The sequence below is a fragment of the Mobula birostris genome, chromosome 13, assembly GCF_030028105.1.
Source record: "Mobula birostris isolate sMobBir1 chromosome 13, sMobBir1.hap1, whole genome shotgun sequence".
Classification (NCBI taxonomy): domain Eukaryota; kingdom Metazoa; phylum Chordata; class Chondrichthyes; order Myliobatiformes; family Myliobatidae; genus Mobula; species Mobula birostris.
Window position 1 is genome coordinate 21,182,323 of NC_092382.1, and position 14,422 is coordinate 21,196,744.

Below are 14,422 nucleotides of genomic sequence, written 5' to 3' on the forward strand. Positions count from 1 at the left end.
GCTAAATAAATCACACATCACCTGACAACAGATGACGGGCGCGCAGGGTTTCCCAAATGGTCTGAGCGTGGTCCCAGGAGCGCGAGGGTGACGCGGTCCGCGAGAGCGCGCGTGTCTGGCAGTGAGCGGGGCGGGGCGGGGCCGTGAGTTGGAGCACGAGAACCCCAGGGAGTCTGCAGCGGGATTAGCAGGGAACGGGGATCGTGCCTATCGGTCCGATACTGTGCTGTCCAGCACCCCGAGTCAGTCATAAATCCGACCCCCTAACGCAGCTGGGGCAAGTAAATAACGCACAAAGCTGGACGTAAGTAATTAATGTTTGTTTTCAGTTCAAATACATAAATAAAATCCTGTGTCCCTTCGCATGCAGCCATTCTACTAGCTTACATTAGATAAATTGTCAGAGCTTTTATGGTCAACGGACCACACGAGCCCTCAAAACTGCTGCTGCAGATACCGAGGTCATTGTTAATCTGATCCAAAAGTTCATTGCCTATTCCCCATGTCCATCCTTGTAATACTTCAAACCCGCTGTTTATCAAGTATCACGGCCTCCAACAGAATCAAAGACTTTGTTTCCACTGGCAATAAACGAGAGGAGTTCAAATTGCTCACAATCGACACAGGAACAATAGATGTATTCGTCTGAATAAGAAACTCTGAAAACGGAACATGTGTTTGCTGTACAGCTCTCGCACCCTTGCTTTCAAACAGGTGGCCACTGTTCGTAATCTTTAGTTAACTTGTGAAAATTTTCAACCATACAAGTAGATAACAGTAGGAACACACAAATCACCGCCGCCAGAAGAGGCTTAAAAAAAAGCAAATAGCTCCTTGATCGCTGATGCAATGCACAGACAACTGGTTGTTTGGAAATAAAGATCCAAAATAAATATCAGAAGCTGAATTATTCCCACCTTAATTCCAGAAGAATACTCTGATAGCGTGGATACTGTGTATCGTTTCTTACAGATAGCCCCGCCCACCGCCCCACACGGAGCTCTCGCAACCATGACAACACACACAACACTGGAGGAAATCAGCAGGTCAGGCAGCTCTACGGATGGGTGTAAACAGTCGACGTTACGGACCGAGTCCCTTCATCAGGACTGGACTGGAAAGGAGAAGAGGGCAGATGATTGACTGATTTGGAAGGTGCGGCTTGTTGTTCTGTGAGACTCGGTGCTCAGGGTCTGCGGGCAAGCAGCTGCCTGTCCCGGCACATTCCTCAGAACAGGGAGCGGCCGTTCCGCTGAAATCAAATCCAAACCGGTTCGACAAAACACTGTCCTTCCAGCGTGAAGAAAGTTTAACCTGTTCCGCTACAGCGAAGAGCGATAGAGCCAGTGACGCGATGTAAAGTACATTAGCTGGGGTCTCGAAGGTCGACTGTTCTTTTTTCCATAGATGTTTCCTGGCCTGCAGAGTTCCTCCAGCGTTTTGTGTGTGTTGCTCGGATTTCCAGCATTTGCTGATTTTCTCTTGTTTTAGAGGGATCGGTGACGGGTCATTGCCCCGTGAGATGTTTCATAAGTCAGTACCGGGGCGAAAGATGCCTCTGCTCACACTCAGTAGAACCACACTGGAGAGTATTTCTGGCTGACGGCAAAAACCTCGTTTCTCTTAATCCATTTGGACAATAATTGACTCGCTTCTCCCACTAAATTCACTCCCGATCCCGACCAAAGCCGAGCCACGCTAAATTGTTGTGCAGAATAATAGACAACACTTACCTCTGATGTTGTAATCGGATGGCGTTCAGTTTGGTCCCGGGAAATCAGTCTGACTTCCCGAGTGACCGACAACGTTCCTGCACAGGTGTGCTCACCCTGTACGGAGAGTTGAGCCTGATCTGCTGCTCCCGAGGCCACTCGGCTGTGATGTGTCCGTCGCTCATTACAGATGGACAGGGCCGGGTGAGCCGGGGTAGAGCGGGACTGCCGCAGTCCGGGTCACAATAACTCTCACCGGCTCAGGACGGGTCTGACAGCGGGAGGAGGCGGGAGCGGGATCAATGCAGCAAACCCTAAAGAGGAAAACAAACCGGCTGCGTTAACCCTTTCTGTCCGGATTTCCGTGTCGATCTCTCCTTTTTCTTTCATCGCAACCAGTGGGGCGGAGTTTCTCTGTTTAACTCAGCCAGTCCTAGGCTGCGAATTTGATCCAGCCCGGGTTCTGGGAGGGTCTGATCTCCGCCCCTTATGTAAGAAGGACTGCCCGGCGTCGTTATGGATTCAGCTCAAACGTCCCTCATCTGTTCAGGTACAGAGAGCTGTCTTTCTGCTAAAATTAAACCAAACAAGTTCGGCTGTATATATTCACACTCAACTGGTCAAGGATTTTCTCAGCACTTCTCAATTCAGGGGAATTTAGTAACATACATGTACTAAGGATTGTTGCATTTCCATCCGGACAACTATTGTCACAAGAATCCCCCTCGCCCACGGTTAACAGCGGGTTTCATTTCATAAGCAGTGATTGTTGAAACACAACCCGCCGGAAATACTTGTGGAATTTGCTTCTCTTAAAAGTCATCTGTTCCAAATGGCCAGAAGTTTTACGGAGGGAGGGAGTGATGGACTGTTTGAAAATGGTCGCTGTTGACGGAGTGATGCAAGAATATAAGTAGGAACTGTTGTCAGAATGGCCGCCTGGTAGGGAGTGACGACTGATCGAAAATGAGCGCCAGTGAGGGAATTGTGTGCTGACTTAAAAATGGGAGTCTCACCCCCCTCTATCCCCTCACCTACCCCTCACTCTCCCCATCCCTCTACCCCATCTACCCTATTTATATCCATCATGATTGTGTAGACCTCCATCAAATCTCCCACAAATCTTCTGCGTTCCAAGGAACAAAGTCGTAACCTATTCAATCTTCCCTTATAACTCAAGTTTTCCAATCATGGCAACATCCTTGTAAATGTTCACTGCACTCTGTCAACCTTATTTAAATCTTTCCCGTGGGTAGGTGACGCAAACTGCACTCAATACTCCGAATTAGGCCTCATAAACTTATGCAAATTTAACATAACATGCAATCTCCTTTACTGAATAATTTATGAATGCCAATGTGTCAAAAGATTTACTTACTACCTTATCAAGGTTTGCTGCCACTTTCAATGAAATATGGAGCTGTATTCCATTCGCCTTTGCTCCGTCGCACACCTCAGTGCCCTACCGTTCACTGTGTAAGACCTACCTCAGACTTGTCAGCATTAAATTCAATCCGCCATTGTCAGCCCACTTTTCCTGCTGGTCCAGATCCTACTGCAAGCTAATAGTCTTCTTCGGTGTTAACCCAATCTTGGTGTCATCCGCAAACGTGCTGATTTAATGCACCATACTGTCGTCCAAATCATTGATATACATGGCAAACAGCAATGGACCAGCAGCGATCCCTGTGGTATTCCACTAGTCACAGGCCGGCATAGGAGAGGCAGCCATCTATTATCACTCTCCGCCTTCTCCCACAATGCCAATGTCTACTCTCATTTATTACCTCGCTCTGAATGCCAAGCGAATTAATTTTCCTGATCGATCAACCTCTCACGCGGGAACTTGTCAAATGCAAAGTAGACAACATCGACTGCCTTGCCTTCATTAACTGTTCTGGTAATATTCCTCGTAACTTCCTCGAGCAAATCTGTAAGATGGCCTGGAAAACACAAAGTCTTGCTGACAATTCCTGATCTGTCCTCAAATACTCATCTAGCCGCTCCTATCAATAACTTTCCCACTACTGATGTCAGGCACACCAGCCCAAAATTTCCTGCTTAATATTTTGGAAGATTTCTTAAATAGCGGATCAAAAGTTAGCTATCGTCCAGTCCTCTGGTATCTCACCTGTCGCTGAACATAATTTTAATATATTGGCTACGTCCCTGCAATTTCCACACTTGCCTCTCTTGGGGTCCAGCGTCCCCAATCGCTGGGGATTTATCTACTCTAATTTGCCTCAAGTTAGCAAACACGTCCGCCTTTGTAAACTCTATCACGTCCATGACCTACTGTTGCTTTGTCTCACCTGTCCAGATTCTATCCATTTCCCAAGGAAATACAAATGTAAAAACACAATTTAAGAATCCCCCCATCTTTTTTGCCTCCACGCCTTACTTGCCATACTGAAATTCCAGAAGGTAAATTTTGTCCCTTGCAATCCCGTTGTTCTTAAAATACCTGTGGAATCCCATAGGATTCTCCGTCACCTAGTCTGCTAGGGAAACCTCGTACCTTCTTATAGCCGTCCTCGTTTCTTTCTTAATTTTTCTCTGGAATTTTCTATAATCCATAAGTATCTTATTTATTCCCACCTGCCTCTACATGACACACCTCAATTTTGCTCTCTAACATGGTTCAATATCCATTAAAAATGAAGATTCCCCCAAAGCTGGGGGAATCATACTTAACCTTATGATTCCTCACTTTCTCCCTACTCCTTACTCCCTCCCCTCTGCCCCTTTTACTCTACTTTTCTCTCTACTATTCCACTTCTAGGCTCTCTACCTCTCTCACTCACCCTCTCACCAACCTTCAGTCTCTTTCTCTCACAATCTCCTCCTCTAACACTCTCTCCCCATCTCGTCCGTTTCCCTTTCCCTCTCCTCACCTCTCATTCTCTGCTCTCTTTCCATCTCTCTCTAGCTCTCTCTCTCGCTTTCGCCCCACTTCTTCCTCACTCTACCTGCCCCAAACAGTGAAACGCATCTTCAGCTTTCCCCTCTCCAAATTCCACACCTACACCCCCTCACCCTGCTCACCCCCTGACCATCCACATCACTGTGCCTCTTCCCCTCACTCTCGCCTGTACATTAACCCCACTTAAAAGTTTACTGACAACTGATTCGGAATGGTCCAGGTTCCAGATACCTGATAAGGTTCTTTATGTTGTGGAATGTAGTATGTAGTTTGATTTAGTCAAAGGCATCGTGAAAAGTAATTTTTAAAACAGCAGCAGATGATGCGAGCTTGAGGTGAGCATAAAATGCTGTAAGCTCGCAGCAAATGTAACTGGTAACGTTGCGGGTTCACGGCGCTCGGTAATTTTCTTTAAATCATGTTAAAGATTTTGTCGCATTACCGTGCAGCAGAGATAGTCAAATAAAATACTGATGTGACTTTTTTTTTTTCAAACCCACATGAGAATGAATTGTAAGCTGATTAAAGGCCGCTCCCTGTTTTGGGGAATGTGTGCTGACAGGCAGCTGCTGGCACGTAGACCCTGAGCTCAGAGCCAAACAGAACAACAACCCGCATCTTCCAAATGGATTATCTGGCCTCTTCCTCATTCCTTTCGAATACCACTGAGGTGTCTCACAACGAAACGTCCATTTATTATTCAGTTCCATAGATGCTGCCGAAGCGGCTGAGTTCATCCGGCACCTTGTTTGTTACCGTGGTTATGAAAGATCTGCGAGAGGAAGCGTGTGGGGCAGCGGGCAATGCAATGTGAAACGGCTTCAAACTTATCTACACTGTTGGGATATTCTTGGGGAATTAAGGTGTAGAATAGTTCAACTGATATTTATTTCGGATCTTTATTTAATCAACCCGTTGTCAGTGTTATGAATCAGTGACGAATAAGTCATAGGGTCATGGAAACAATACCAGACTGTTGCAGGAATCAGCAGGCGCCGCAACATCTATGGAAAAGAGCACAGTCGACGTTTTGTGCCGAGACCCTTCAGCAGTCCATTCACAAAATCAGGTCCTACGGCCGAATATTTAACCAGCCTACTCTAATCGACCTGCCCAGGGGTAATGGCCCACCATACACCTACCATCCAAACTTCTCTTAAACATTGAAATCGAGCTCGCATGTAACATTTGTAGCTGCCAGCTCGTTCCACACTCTCACGACCCTCTGTGTAAAGAATATTCCCCTCAAAGTCTACTTGAACTTTTCACCTTAACTTTCAACCTTAACCCGTAACCCATGATCTCTACTTGCATTCATCTCATCTCTACCCCCCGTAATGTTATATACCTGGAACAAATCTCATCTCAACTATCTACTTTCCGAGGAATAAAGTCCTAAACTCTTCAATCTTTCCTCATAACTCAGACTCTCCAGACCCAGCAACATCCTTACATTTTTTCTGTATTTTTTCAACCCTATTTACATCTTTTCTGAAGGTAGGTGACCAGAACATAGAACATAGAACATAGAATAGTATAGCACATTAGAGGCCCTTCGGCCCACAATGTTGTGCCGACCCTCAAACCCTGCCTCCCATATAAGCCCCCACCTTAAATTCCTCCATATACCTGTCTAGTAGTCTCTTAAACTTCACGAGTGTATCTGCCTCCACCACTGACTCAGGCAGTGCATTCCACGCACCAACCACTCTCTGAGTAAAAAACCTTCCTCTAATATCCTCCTTGAACTTCCCACCCCTTACCTTAAAGCCATGTCCTCTTGTACTGAGCAGTAGTGTCCTGGGGAAGAGGCGCTGGCTATCCAATCTATCTACTCCTGTTAATATCTTGTATACCTCTATCATGTCTCCTCTCATCCTCCTTCTCTCCAAAGAGTAAAGCTCCAGCTCCCTTAATCTTTGATCATAATCCATACTCTCTAAACCAGGCAGCATCCTGGTAAATCTCCTCTGTACCCTTTTCAATGCCTCCACATCCTTCCTATGGTGAGGCGACCAGAAATGAGCATAGTACTCCAAGTTTGGTCTAACCAGAGTTTTATAGAGCTGCATCATTACATCGCGACTCTTATACTCTATCCCTCGACTTATGAAAGCTAACATCGCATAAGGTTTCTTAACTACCCAATATACCTGTGAGGCAACTTTCAGGGATCTGTGGACATATACCTCCAGATCCCTCTGCTCCTCCAAACTACCAAGTATCCTGACATTTACTTTGTACTCTGCCTTGGAGTGTGTCCTTCCAACGTGTACCACCTCACACTTCTCCAGGTTGAACTCCATCTGCCACTTCTCAGCCCTCTTCTGCATCCTATCAATGTCTCTCTGCAATCTTCGACAATCCTCTACACTATCTACAACACCACCAACCTTTGTGTCGTCTGCAAACTTGCCAACTTGCTCTCCTTAAACACAAAATAATCTGCAGATGCTGGGGTCAAACTCGCCCTTCTACACCAACTCAAGGTCGTTAATAAAAATCACGAAAGTACAGGTCCCAGAACAGATCCTTGTGGGACGCCACTAGTCACAACCCTCCAGTCCGAATGTACTCCTTCCACCACGTCCCTCTGCCTTCTGCAAGTAAGCCAATTCTGCATCCACCTAGCCAAATTTCCCTGGATCCCATGCCTTCAGACATTCTGAATAAGCTTACCGTGTGGAACCTTGTCAAATGCCTTACTAAAATCCATGTAGATCACATCCACTGCACTGCTCTCATCTATATGCCTGGTCACCTCCTCAAAGAACTCTACCAGGCTTGTTAGACACGATCTGCCCTTCACAAAGCCATGCTGACTGTCCCTGATCAGACCATGATTCTCCAAATGCCCATAGATCCTATCTCTAAGAATATTTTCCAACAACTCTCCCACCACAAACGTAATTCTCACTGGTCTATAATTACCCGGATTATCCCTACTAACTTTTTGAATAAAGGGACAACATTCGTCTCCCTCCAATCCTCCGGTTCCATTCCCGTAGACAACGAGGACATAAAGATCCTGGCCAGAGGCTCAGCAATCTTTTCCCTCGCCTCCTGGAGCAGCCTGGGGAATATTCCGTCAGGCCCCGCGGACTTATCCGACTTAATGTATTTTAACAATTCCAACACCTCCTCTCCCTTAATATCAACATGCTCCAGAACATCAAACTCACTGATATTGTCCTCACCATCATCAAGTTCCCTCTCATTGGTGAATAGCGAAGAGAAGTATTCACTGAGGACCTCGCTCACTTCCACAGCCTCCAGGTACATCTTCCCACCTTTATCTCTAATTGGCCCTACCTTCACTGCTGTCATCCTTTTGTTCTTCACATAATTGAAGAATGACTTGGGGTTTTCCTTCACCCTGCTCGCCAAGGCCTTCTCATTTCCCCTTCTTGCTCTTCTCAGCCCCTTATTTAGCCCCTTTCTTGCTTCCCTATATTCCTCAATAGACCCACGTGATCCTTGCTCCGAAACCTCATGTATGCTGCCTTCTTCCACCTGACTAAATTTTCCACCTCACTTGTCACCCATGGTTCCTTCTCCCTACCATTCCTTATCTTCCTCACCGGGACAAATTTATCCCTAACATCCCGCAAGACGTCTCTAAACATCGACCACATGTCCGTAGTACATTTCCCTGCAAAAACATCATCCCAATTCACACCCGCAAGTTCTAGCCTTATAGCCTCATAATTTTCCCTTCCCCAATTAAAAAAAAATCCTGTTCTCTCTGATTCTATCCTTTTCTATGGTAATGCTAAAGGGCAGGGAGCGGTGGTCACTGTCCCCCAGATGTCACCCACTGAGAGATCTGTGACCTAACCCGGTTCATTATCTAGTACTAGATCTAGTATGGAATCCCCCCTAGTCGGCCTGTCAATATACTGTGACAGGAATCCGTCTTTGGCACACGTAACAAACTCTGCCCCGTTTAAATCCTTGTGTGGAATACACAAAATCCAGCAAACTGGGCCAATCCAATGTCTTATACAATTTCAGAGTTACATCCCATCTCCTGTCATCAGTGCAAGTCATTTATAAAAGCCAATGTGCCAAAAGCTTTCTTTACTACCCCAACAACCTGTGATGATAGATTCAATAAATAATGGGCCAGTATTCCTCGGACCCTTTATTCTACCGCACTCCTCAGTGCCCTGCTGTTCACTGTGTAAGATCTACCCTGTTTTGTCCCACCGAACTACATATCATGCCTGCCTGCATTACATTGCATCTGCCATCTTAAGCTCATTTTCCCAGCCGGTCCAAATTGCACTGAAAGTTCTGATAGTTTTCCTCACTGCCAACTATATCCCAATCTTGGTGCCATTCGCAAATTTGGTAATCCACTTAACCACATTACGACCCAGATCATTGATTCAGATGACCAACAACAATGGACCCAGCACTGATCTCTGCGGCTCTCCACCAGTGACAGGCCTCCAGCCAGAGAGGCCACCATGTACTACATGCCCTGCCTTCTCCCACGGCCCCAATGTCTACTCCAGTTTTCTACCTCAATTTAAATGCCAAGCAATTGAATTTTTTTCATCAACCTCGCACACGGGACCTTCGCAAATGCCTTGCTGAGCTCCATGTAAACAGCATCTACTGCCTTTCATTCATCAACATTCCTCGTAATCTCATCGAAAAGATGTGAGATTGCCCAGAACGCACGGTCATGCTGAACAATACTAATCAGTCATGTCTGGTCAAATACTTTGAAATCCGGACTTCCAATAACTTTACCACTACTGATATCATGCACACCTGATTTCCTGGCTTATTTTTGAGCCTTTCTTGAATAGTAGAAGAACACGAGTTAACCTGTAATTTTCTGGTACCTGACCTGACGCTAAGCATTATTTAAATGTACCTGCTACGACCCCTGCAATTACCGCAATGGCCTCCCTCTCGGTCCGAGAGAACGACTTGTCAACCGCTGGAGATTTATCTACCCTAATTTCCCTCAAATCAGCAAACACCTCATCCTCTGTAATCTGTGTAGGCTCCATGACTTTACTTCTGCTTTGACTCACTTCAATAGATTCCGTGTCCGTAAACACGGATGCAAAGAAAAATCCTTTTAAGATCTCTACCATTATTTTTTTTGCCTCCAGGCATAAATTACCACTCTGATAATCCAGAGGGTCAATTCTGTCCTATGGAATCCTTTTGCTCGGTGTATATTGTCAACAAATACACTCAAAAACTTCTATAGTTGTTCCGTGGAGAGCATTCTGACAGAATGCATCACTGTCTGATATGAAGGGGCCAAAAGAAGCTGCAGAAAGTTGTCAATTTTGTTCGCTCTATCCTGGGTACTAGCCTACAGAGTACCCAGGAAATATTCAGGGAGCGGTGTCTCAGAAAGGCAGCGTCCATTATTAAAGACCTCCAGCATCCATGCATGCCCTTTTCTCACTGTTACCATCATTTAGGAAGTACAGAAGCCTGAAGGCACACACTCAGCGATTCGGGAACAGCTTCTTCCCCTCTGCCATCCGATTCCTAAATGAACATTGAATCTTTGGACACTACCTCACTTTTTACAGTATTTCTGTTTTTGCACGGTTTTAAAATCAATATATTCTATAGTAATTGTAACACTTGTTTATTATGATTATTATTCTATTTATTATTTTTTAATTTTTTTTTCCCCGTGATAGATTATGTATTGTATTAGACCATAAGAAAAGGAACAGAAGTCGACCATTCGGCCCATTGAGTCCGCTCCGCCATTTTATCATGAACTGCTGCTGCTAAGTTAACAAATTTCACGTCACATGTCGGTGATAATAAACGTGATTCGGATTCTGATTCTCTTAAAATATCTGTGTTATCTCACAGACTCTCCATCACCTTGTCTACAAGGGCAACCTGATGCCTTCTTCTAACCATCCTGGTTTCTTTCTAAAGAGTTCTCTTGCATTTCATCGACTCCATAAGTATCTCCTTTGTTCCCACCCATCTATACCTGTTGTGCACCTAAATGTTTTTCTTTACTACAGCCTCAGTATCTCTTGAAAACCAACTTTCCCAAAAACTGGTACACTGCCCTTTCATTCCGAGAGGCATGCACAAGTTTTGAACTCTCATAATTTCCCCTTCGAAGGTCTCCCATTTACCAAGTACACTTTTGCCAAAAAACAGCCTGTCCCAATCCACACCGGTCAAATCCTTTCTGATACCATGAACGTTGGTCTTTCTCCAATTTAGAATCTCAACCCATGAAACAGAGTTATGCTTTTCCATATTCCCTTTGAATCTAAAGGCATTGTCATCACTAGATGCAAAGAGTTCCCCTGCACAAAACTTTTATCATACGCGAAAAGACCATAAGATATAGGAGCAGAATTAAGCCATTTGGCCCATCAAGTCTGTTCCACCATTTCATGATGGCTGATCCATTTTTCCTGTCAGCGCCAAATCCACTGTCCTCCCCTTCATGCCCCGTCCAATCAAGAATCTACCAATCTCTGCATGCAAAAGATTGGGCACCCCGGTCAAAATTTCTGTTGCTGTGAATAGCTAAGCGAGTAAAAGATGAACTGATTTCCAAGAGGTATAAAGTTAAAGATGACACATTTCTTTAATATTTTAAGCAAGAAAACTTTTTTTAAAATTTCTATCTTTTACAGTTTCAAAATAACAAAAAAATGAAAAGGCCTGAAGCAAATTTTGGGCCCCCTGCAAGGCAGTACTTAGTGACACCCTCTTTGGCAAGTATCACAGTTTGTAACCACTTTTTTTGTAGCCAGCTAAGTGTCTTTCAATTGTTGTTTGGGGGATTTTCGCCCATTCTTCCTTGCAAAAGGCTTCTAGTTCTGTGAGATTCTTGGGCCGTCTTGCATGCACTGCTCTTTTGAGGTCTATCCACAGATGCTCGATGATGTTTAGGTCAGGGGACTGTGAGGGCCATGGCAAAACCTTCAGCCTGCACCTCGTGAGGTCATCCATTGTGGATTTTGAGGTGTGTTTAGCTTCATTATCCTGTTGTAGAAGCCATCTTCTTTTCTTCTTCAGCTTTCCTGCAGACGGTGTGATGTTTGCTTCCAGAATTTGCTGGTATTTAATTGAATTCATTCTTCCCTGGACCAGTAAATGTTCCCCGTGCCACTGGCTGCAACACAAGCCCAAAGCATGATCGATCCACCCCCATAAATAACAGTTGGAGAGGTGTACTGTTTCTGAAATTCTGCACCCTTTTTTTTCTCCAAACATATCTGACCACGTTCACCCCTCTCTCTGCTCCTGCCTCTCACCCTCACCCTCACCATTACCTCAATAGCACTTAAAAGATTCGTGGAAACTGTAGCTGGAAACTCTGCAGGTTCCAGTCCCTCGGTAATGAAGGAATGCTGCATTTGAGAATGCCATAGACTGATTTATTTAAAGGATCTTTGAAAATTATTTTTAACCCAACTGCAGACGATACGAGTCTGAGGTAAACACAAGTTGCTGGTAACTTACACCAAACCGGGCAGCAACTGTAAATGGTAACGTTGCTAGTTCGAGACCCCAGGCAATTTTCTTTAAATCATGTCACTCTGCTCTGCAGCTGAAATAGTTAAATACAATATTAAAGTAATTGTGTTCACGCCCGAAAGAGAGTGAATTGTCAAACAGATTAGATTTGTTTTCAGCAGAAAGACCTCTCCCGGTACTGGGGATTATGCTCGGACAGGCAGCTGCTTGTACGTAGACCCTGAGCTCAGAGTCAAACAGAACAACAACCCGCATCTTCCAAATCAATGATCTGGCCTCTTCCTCATTCCTTTCCAATGAGGTGTCTCTGCCTGAAACACCCATTTATTATTCAATTCCATAGAATAAACTTTTCATCTTTCACCCTTCACCCATGTCCTCTGGTTGCAGTGGAAAAAACTTGCTTGCAGTTACCCTACCTATACGCCTCATAATTCTGTGTACCTCGATCAAATCTCCTCTTGATCTTCCAACCTATTAAATCTGTCCTTATGACTCAGGTCATCCAGAACCGGCAACATGTTTATAAAAAAATTCAGTATTCCTACAACCTTATTCACATCTTTACTGCAGGTAGTTGACCAATCCTTCACACTGTACTCCAAATTCATATACAACTTCAACATAACGTCCCATCTCCTGTACTCAATACATAGATTTATGAAGACGAATATTTGAAAATGCTTTCTTTACGACCCTATCTGTCACGTAACTTTCAATGAATGATGGACCTGTAACCCCAGATCCCTTCGTTCTTCCACACTCCTCAGTCCCCTACCGTTCACTGTTTCAGTCCGACCCTGGCTGTTCCTCCCGAAGTGTAACACCTCGCACTTGTCCGCGTTAAATTATGTTTGACGTTTTTTTTTTAGCTCATTTTTGCAGCTGGTCCAATTCCCAGTGCAAGTCATGATAACATTCCTCGCTGTCCACTACACCCCTAATCTTGGCATTCTCTGCAAATTTAACGATCCAGTTAACGACATAATCATGTAGATTGCTGCTTTCCATGACAAACAGCAACTTAGCCAGCACTGACCTCTGCAACATTTCATTGTCACAGGCCTCCAGTGAGAAAGGTAACCATCTACTGCTGCTTTCCGGTTTCTTCCACCAAAGCAATGTCTTATCCAGTTTATTGAATGCCGAGTGACTGGACCTTCTTGACTTAACTCCCATGCGAGACCTTGGCAATTCCCCTCTAAAGTCCATGAAAACTATATCCACTGCCTGTCTTCATCAACTTTCGTGGTAACACCCTCAAAATATCTATAAGCTTTCTGAGACATGACCAACCACGTACAAAACCATGCTGACTATCCATAATCAGTCAATGTCCATCAAATAAATAATATATCCTAATCCTTAGAATCGCTCCCAATATCTTTCCCTCTACTGATATCAGACTCACTGGCCTGTAACATACTCACACATTTTTAGACACTTTCTGAAAACAGATGATCCTCTCTAATCCACCTCCTCCTCTATAATCTGCATAGGATCCAGGACCTCAGTATTTATAGAGACTCTGTATCCATCTCCCGAGTAAATTCAGATGCAGAATATCCATCTCTTCCATCTCGTCATCTCCCCCATCTCCCCCATCTCCTTTGGCACCACGTATGGTTTATTGTTCTGATCTTTCAGAGGACCAATGTCATCCCTTGCAATCCTTTTGTTCTAATCTGCATAATCCGTTAGTACTGGCCTTCACCCAAAGCATTCATTTAGCACACTTGATTTCTTTCTAAGTGTTACCCTGCACTTCGTATACTCAATAATTGCCTATCTGCCTATACCTCCTATGGAACTCCTTTCATCTCGTAACCACAGCCTCAACGTATCAAAAAAAAAAAAACAAGTTTTCGTAAACCAGTTATCCTTGCCTTTTATACTGACAGGCACATACAAAGTTTATACTTTCAAATTTTCACCTTTGAAGGTCTCCTGCTTATTAGAACGCCTTTGCCAGATAACAGCCTGTCCCATTCCACAGTGGCCAGGTCATTTCTGATACCATCAAAATTGTCCTTTCCAAATTTTAATCTCAACCCATGCAGATACTCCTTTCCATATTTACTTTGAATCTGGTGCCATTGTGATCACGAGATGCACAGAGTACCCCTACACACCCCTCTCTCCTTGCCGCCCACCTCACTCATTCCTCTCTCCTATGCTTCCCGGTCACTCACGGTTCTTGCTCACTGCACTTCACTCTCACCCTTCCCACTCGCCTCCTCGTGCACACCCCTTCCTCTCTCTCACCCAACCCTCTTCACACCCCTCT

The 14,422-nt window shown here is 44.7% G+C and overlaps 1 protein-coding gene across 1 annotated transcript in view; it reads right to left on the reverse strand.

Moving 5' to 3' along the window:
- Window positions 1–10,317: 10,317 nt before the first annotated feature.
- The window catches only part of LOC140208517 (NACHT, LRR and PYD domains-containing protein 3-like), a 467,255-nt gene continuing 463,150 nt past the window's right edge, over window positions 10,318–14,422 (reverse strand). Inside the window, exon 10 of the transcript XR_011888807.1 lies at window positions 10,318–11,770. The gene's annotated coding sequence lies outside the window, so the exon portion shown is untranslated. The remainder of the gene's footprint in view (window positions 11,771–14,422) is intronic.